We start from the raw sequence: 8526 nt of genomic DNA, 5'->3' as shown, positions 1-8526 counted from the left end.
AGGGTGGACTTTTCTTTCTACATTTTGTACATTGGTTGGGAACTGAATGATTTGTTTGGGGTGAGGGGTAGGCCTGTTATGGGTGGAGAGGGTGGATTTTGTTTTTTGCATTTTACATTGTTACAAAACAAATAAGTGTTTTACATTCACTTTGCACCGTTGCATTTTCACACAATCTGTTTTTAATAAGGTTATCAACGTGTATGTATACCAGTTAGTTAAAGTTAGTTATACCCATGTCCTACTACCCTCTCTAACTATAATATGGATTGACCATTAGCGAGGTTGGGTATGCTGCTATTGACAATATTGCCTACACAACCTAGATAAACAAGGAAAGTCAAAGTTGTATATTACAGCATAGTTATCTGCAGTAGAAGTTAGGTACTAACTAACTAAAGAAGTTCGCTTCACTCAAGTTCTCTTACCTGAATAGATGAAGCAATGGCTGCTACCTCTCTGAGTCTTCAAAAACGTCTTGCAAGGTTACCCATGGGGACTTCCTAATTGTGATGGTAGTAGTAGAAGGCTAGTACACTAACAGGGAAGATATCACAACAAGCGAGGTCCCACTTTCACCTATGTGAGCTTCAACTGTAGGATTTACCAAAAGGATTATCAATCACAGGCAACTAAATTAAAGAAAAAACACAGAGTTAGTGGGTTATGTATTTGGTCATCATGCTCTAACACACTTGAGTCTGACCAATCACCCTCCTCCTCCTCCTGTAGTATTTCAGGAATTGTATAATTGTGTGTTATGAAGTGCTGGGTCATTCTAATTATGGTCAATCTCTCCACATTATGAGGCAAGAGACTGCTCCTTGTGACTGTGACAACTGCACTAGCTGCACTTAACTCATGCTCCTCAGCAGACACACTGGCTACTGGACATGCCAGATACTTTATTGCCAGCCTGCTGGTCGGATCGGTACATCTTCCCATACCAATACACCAGTGGGTTTTGATCCACATAGACCTCTCTTGGGTCATCCATATAGTCCTAGAACATTCTCTGAATGGTCATTGGTGCTGCCACTTGATTCACTACTTTTGCCTTCATCTCTACACTGGACTTAAGACCTGCAAATCAAAACCAATCCAATGAAGACGTCCTGGCTGAGTGTTGTATTCCTGTTGTTGCTGTGGTTTCTGCAGGTGTTTTTGGATGCACTTGTTTTGTACCCTGTGTCAGTTATTGTGGCACAGATTTACTCTTGGAACACAATGTCTCTTTGCAGCCTTGTATTATCAGCCAAGCAAAAGATTGAATGAATGTATGATGGGTTTTCTAAAGCTCAACAGTTACTACAAGAGTATCCTGGCACTGAGGCAGAAGGCTAGTGTAGGGGCTCCTCCATCCTACTGCCTAACAGATGAGTTTTCAAGAGCTTGGGAAAATCTTTCTTCTTGGAGATGCATCTAAGAGGGAGACGAAGCTCATTCCACTATTTACCGCCAAGGACCAAGTAGGCAGAACTGTCCCATTTCTGTCGTTTGGTGTGGGGAATCGTTAGCAGCCTTGATGACTGAGAAAATAGAGCTCTTTGTATGACAGAATTCCACCATCTTATTGGACAGATATTTGGGTGCAGTCCTGTAATACATGGCATGGGCCACTTTCAATGCTATGAACCTAATCCTCTTTTTTACAGGAAGCCAATGCAATTGGTTCCGGATTGAGCAATGAAAGCATGCTGGGAAAGCTTAAACAAGAGGTGAATTGCCATGTTCTGTACCAATTGTAATTCAGGATTTAGGTAGCCTGGAGCCCCTATTTACAGAATATTTGCATAATCCAATCTGTGAAGGATAAGCACCTGAACTACTGCTCTCTGAGCATCCCATGGAAGGAGGTTAAAGAATTGCCTTAGCATCCTCAAAATGCAGCACGCGGTCTTGACTTTAAAGGAAAGGTGAATATGAATGAGCACCCCTAGATTGAACTTTTGATTTAAGACCGTGACAGTGAACACCGCTGCAAATATCCTAATTTCTAAGCATCTGGCACTTTACATTGTTTATTCCCTAATTTTCTGAAAGGAGGAGAGGCCTAACTCCTGGAGATAAGTTGTCTCTCCCCTCTGTAATTTTCATTCAAACATTTGCCAAGATAATGCTCAGGAAACAAACTCCCAATTGTTACAAGCATAAAACTAACAGCTCAGAACAAGCTGACCCTGCTTGTGTTTGTGACTCTTTGCTGTATAGCATGTGCAGACTACCATGCAGCATTGTTTATACTCTCAGTATCTTTGTAGCCGTAATCTCCTTGTTGCTTTATTGTTGCTCCGTGGCCCTGGAATTATTATTTCCTCTCAATGCAACAGTTCAATGCCCATTTCTTTAGACAAATAAAATGCATTTTTAACTTTGAAAGCCTTGGACAGTGCAGCTATGTCTTAGTACCACAAGGGAAAATGGGAAAAGCCCATTTTTTAAGGTGTGACTCCCACAGAATTACGTGGTGGTTTTTCATATGGGTCATTTGGCCTCCAGTACCATAGTGAGAACCAGGCTTCCCTCGATGTTGCCATGATTGCAGGGACTTGGGCTTAAGTTGGGGTGGTGCTGTTGATGGAGGCACATGTGGCAGGCACAGGTTTGCCAAACAAGGTTCTGGCGAGCATGCCAGTGTTGGAAAGCTGCTTCTTCTCACTGGCCACTTTCTTGGCAGTATCTTTCTTTGGGGCCATCTTGAAGCTGTCAGTGGCACTTAGCTGTAAAAGCAGAAGAGATTGTGGGGCTCACGGCACGTGTTGTGTACAGGCCTTCTGTCTAGAAGTACTCTGGGTGATGTCTCTTGTACACCTAAAAGTAAACAAGCAAGAAAAACATTTAGTGAAACAGCATTGTCGCAGTTTGAGTTATTATAGACAAAGGCAATATAATTTAGTTTAGTTACTTAAGTTATCATCCTAAATAATTCTCGACAATTGTGTATTTATTCCAAATTCAAACCACACCACCATTAAAAATAACATTTTAATTTCCAATCAGCACAAACAACATACAGATGTATATGTTTGCTTTCTGTGCATCTAAGCCATGGACACACCTGTGGCAACCAGGGAGGTGCAGGAGAAAATGGAATAATTCTTAAACATGAATGCTGGTGTGCACCTATTGCAGGCAATGGAGTTCAGGGGGAAATGGAATAATCTTTACAAATGAAATGCTGTGTGTGTGCACCTATGGCAGGCAAGGGGTTCAGGTGAAAACTGAAAAAAACTTTAAAAATTAATGCTGTTGTGCAGCTGTGCACCTATGGCCGGCAGGGGGAGGGATGGGTAGATGAATGATGAGATAATGTAAATAAGACATTTTTTTCAAGAACTACTTTAAGTAAAAAATGAAGTAAACTAAAATACGATGTTTTTGAAAAAATTAAATAAGAAACAAACAAAAAATAATAATTGCTGGTGTATTAGGGGACAATAAGGTAGGAAGGTGCAAGTAAATTGTAAAAATAATGCATATGATATATTACACTGTTTTTAATAATCATATTAGACTGTACAATATATAATGATCATCAAACATTATTAGACTGATATCAGAAAGAAGTAAAAAATTGGAAAAGAATAAAAAGCCATTGCCCTCCCTTATCAATATCCCTAGAAAATGTCTTTAAATAAAAAGTGGAAAAAAGTTAACCAGCAAGGAAACATGGCTAAAACAAAGAACACATGCAGGCCTATGGAAAAAGTACACCGGCTGGCTACACAAAATAACCACTGGCCACATGGTCAAACAACAAGCAAGGAGACATGGCCACAACAAATAACACATTTAGGGCTGTGTCAAAAGCAGTAAAGCACTCTTGCTGGCTAGGGCTACCCAAAATGGTCCATCAACCACATAGTCAAACAACAACAACAAGCACGGAGGTATGGCCACAACAAAGAACACATGTAGGCCTTTGGTAAAAGCACACCGGCTGGCTACAAAATCGGACCCTGGCCACATGGTCAAACAACAACCAGGAAGCATTGGAAAACCAAGAACACATGCAGGCCTTTTGACACCAACTACACAAAATGGCACCTGGCCACAAGACATGGAGAACAAAGACAATTGGTGGCCTATGACAAACGCACTCACTAGCCACACAAAGGAGTCATAGTAACACTGAAGAAAACACTACCATTAATTCAGCAATGCCAAAAATGAAAACGAACTGAGCTATAAAAATTCTACAACAACACACATCCTTTCAAGGCATCAAATATTACCCCACCTATACACTTTTTGCAGAAAAAATATGTTAACTATGAAAAAACAAAACTACATTTTTAATTTAATCCAATTGCATCCCTGGCCAAAATGATGTTTTAAGCAATATATACCACAGAAACCCATGACTAGTACTAGCTGGATGGATCATTGGCAGACTAGGCCACATAGTCAAAGGAATGAATATTTTGCAAATTTATTAACAAACATGTAGAAAATGTACTGAACTATGTAACAACTTTCCTTTGCAAAAGATTAAAAATTAAATGAAAAAGATTACTATACCCCCACTGAAACTGCAGACCACCCACCAAAATAAATTTTAAAAATCCAATAAAAATACAAATAAATACTGGTGCATGCCCTCTATCAAACAATTAACACACTTATACAACAGTTTTTGTACTTACCTGCGATATCACATAAACATAGCTATATATATATATATATATATTCACAGAAAAAACCATAGGTTTTAGGCACGTTATAGTTAGGAATTAGCATTTAAAAAACCTCAGAAATTCACTGAAAAAACCATAGGTTTCAGGGGTGTTATAGTTAGCTGGACTTTTCACTTGTACAAAACCATTGAAATTCCCCCGTTATAGTTAGTTCAGCTAACTATAACTCGCGCGCCCGCAATGCACTGCTGATGACGTCACATATTACATCACTCATGACATGGTCAGTGACATCACTCATGACATCACTGATGACATCTCAAATGACATCACTGATGACATCATCCAGTGAATGTGTGTTTTTCTGAAAATTAAATATGTTTTATATATGTATATCTCAAGGTCGATGGAAGAATAAATGGGTATATAAGTGTCTAAATGGATGATTTGTTTTTGAAAAAATTGATTGTGTAACTGACTGATTAAGTGTATCATAGTGAATACATGGCTTAGTGAGTAATGTTTAAATATGTAAATATCTGTATCAGTCTCTCACTTTGTGTATAAGTGGCTGCATGGGTTGGTGAGTAGCTACATGGGTGTCTATATAGGTTATTAGTTGGTTTTTTGAGTATCAGTCTGAGTGTCTGCATGGTTCGGTGGGGGGTATTACGTAGTGCATAGGTGCATGAATGAGTGACTCACTGTTTGTATGGGTTGAACACAGCATGTGTGCAGGACTGTATGGGTGGATGAGTGTGTGTATGGGTGTGTTAGTGAGTGAATGACTGTCTCAATAGTGTCTTTATGAGTAACTACATATGTTTTAAACTAGTATATGTGACTATTGGTGTATATATGTGAGTATATGTGAGAGTGAGAGATTGAAAGAGTTCCTGTATGAATAAGTATGTGTTTCTATAAGTGATTGTTTAAAAGACTAAGTATGTGTAAGTTTCCGTAGAAGTAAGTATGGTGGTGTGTGTATAACTGTATATGCAAGTAAATGTATGTTTGATTCTTTATTAGCATGAGTGACTATGTGTGTGAGTAACTCTATGGATGAGTGGCATTGTGTAACAGGATGTATAGGTGTATGAGTACATATGATGAGTGAGTACATGTATGAGTGACTGTATAGGACTGTTGGTGAATGAGTGGATGTGTATGTGGATCTTAGAATTACTGAAGAGGTTGTTGTAACTGGTATTGGTATGTCCATTGTTTTGAACATTTTAGTCTCTATTTTTGAATGTGTGTATTGAAGGTTATATTAGGGTGAGAGGAGGTCTGCCACTCTATCACAAGGATGATGTCATCAGTGATGTCATCAGTGATGTCATTTGAGATGTCATCAGTGATGTCATGAGTGATGTCACTGACCATGTCATGAGTGATGTAATATGTGACGTCATCAGCAGTGCATTGCGGGCGCGCGAGTTATAGTTAGCTGAACTAACTATAACGGGGGAATTTCAATGGTTTTGTACAAGTGAAAAGTCCAGCTAACTATAACACCCCTGAAACCTATGGTTTTTTCAGTGAATTTCTGAGGTTTTTTAAATGCCAATTCCTAACTATAACGTGCCTGAAACCTATGGTTTTTTCTGTGAATTTCAAAGGTTTTTTAAATGCTAATTTCTAACTATGCCTACAGAGATAGGACATGTGAAGAAAGAAGAAAAAATGCACAGAAAGAAACAAAAGAAGTGCAGAAAGAAGCAACAGAAGTCCTCAAATACGAAGATAAGTGCAGGAAGAAGGATAACGTGCAGAAAGAACAAAAAGAAGAGCAGAAAGAAGCCTTGTTGCAAAATCATCCTGTACCCTCAACTTTTTCAGACGGATACTGGTGGTAACTGAGTCTGACTAACCAGTCCTAGAGCCAGTGCTATGTTAAAAGACACTTAGAATACAGTGAAAACACCTATATACACTAGGGAACATTATGCGTTGGGGTCCCCCTGTGATTAGCATGACCTCCTCTGTAAGCCCCTAGTATATAATAGGCCATGGGGATTAAAACTACCTCTTAAAACAGGCCACAGGGCGTTTTTGCACACGTTAACTCAGGCCCTGTCCCCTCCATTCACCACTGTGTAAACACGCCCTGTGTCCATTTTTAGTTGGGAGATTAAGTTCATTTGAATCCTGAGGGTCCCTAGGGTCCAACTAGCCCACTAGGTACCTCCAGTAAGTGCCACAGAGCTGCGTTGCAGAGAGGTGTAAAAAGTGGCACGGCCTGGACCACCTCTCTGCAATGCAGCTTAGTGGCGCTTACTGGAAGCACTTGGTGGGCTAGTTAGCCCCCAGGGGCCCTCAGTATTGAAGGGAAATTATATCCCCAATTTAAAACGTGCCATAGTGCGTATTTGCACACGTCACCTCAGGCCCCGTCCCCTCCCTTCACCACTGTGTAAACGCGCCCTGTGGCTGTTCTAAGTTGAGAGATTAAGTCCCCTTGAATCCTAAGGGTCCCTAGGGTCAAACTAGACCACTAGGTACCTCCAGTAAGCGCCACAGAGCTGCGTTGCAGAGAGGTGTAAAAAGGGGCTTGGCCTCAGAACACCTGGCTGCAGCGCAGCTCCCTGGCGCATACTGGAGATGCCTGTTGGGGGCGCGTTTGCAGAGTGCTGCACGGAGGGGGCATGGCCTCCGGCACGATGCCAGTCTTTTATTTATTTTAGTTTTTTAAGAAGAGGGGCTGTTTGGTTCCCCTTCTTATTCTAATTTATTGGCCCTGATGACCCCATCCCCCAGGGCCAGTCTCCTAATTATATTTTTTTGACCCCAATCCCCAGGGCCGGCCATTGTTTTTTATTATTTTTAAAAAATATATATTCATAGACACACCTAGGACATGCTGGACAAACCGTACGTACCGATCACCATGACGATTTGCGTGATATTCATTAAAAGGTGACTATGCATGCAATGAATCCACGTGGAATGTATTTACACCACTAGTGAAGCTCTGACATGTCTGATGCCCTACCGTGCCTAATCCTGGTAGACACCCTTGTCGTTTATTTATACAAACATGGGTAGCTATTGACGGGCACATTTAATACACATGCACACCAAGCCATTCAAAGGGGATTCGACAAAAATTCGACCAAAACTATGCAAGAAACCCCCCTCACGGTTAATAAAACACACATCCACTGCCGGATGTGTAATACTTTTTATTTTACTCTCTGGAAAGGGGACGAACATCACTTGAGAGTCACAGCGTGCTCCTGACAGAGCCCAATGCTGTGTTACACCCACCATTGCTTGCCGAGTGCCACACACCTCTGTGTTGTATTCCACTAGCTAGTGCATATGCTATGACACTCTCTAGCCCATGTGCACTGTAACACCACCCCGTGAATATGTCATGCCACACTTGTCTTCGCACGGGTTATATTGCCCCATCTAACGTGCCTTTCTCGATGCCTATGTTATAACGCACAGTGCTATGCCATACATATTACAATCTGGGATCCATATCTTTGTCACAGTGCATATGCAACGTTACACTCCCCAGCACATATTTTATATTACAACTTTAGAGACTAGTTAGGTTACACAACACTGCCCTGTGCATATTACACTCCAAGGCGCATATCGCATAGCACGCGCTAGTGCCTGTGCTATCTCGCGCTCTCCAATGAATCTGTCATTGCGCACAATGTATTGCATATTATATTTCACGCCCGGTTCATCTTATATCACACTTTTTGGTGCATAGTTTATACCATACACTATATCTAGTTTTCATTTTCAATCGTGCTCTCAGGACTATGTTCTATATAACACTGTGTTCACCTACCCTTTTCACGGGCATTACATTTTGCGATCGGGGGTGGAGGGTCAGGGGGTGTTTCTGCCAAGTGAGCCCGGAGTC

Source organism: Triturus cristatus, chromosome 1_1 (assembly GCF_964204655.1).
Source record: "Triturus cristatus chromosome 1_1, aTriCri1.1, whole genome shotgun sequence".
In the NCBI taxonomy this organism is placed as follows: domain Eukaryota; kingdom Metazoa; phylum Chordata; class Amphibia; order Caudata; family Salamandridae; genus Triturus; species Triturus cristatus.
Note: the sequence above shows the minus strand (reverse complement) of the source record.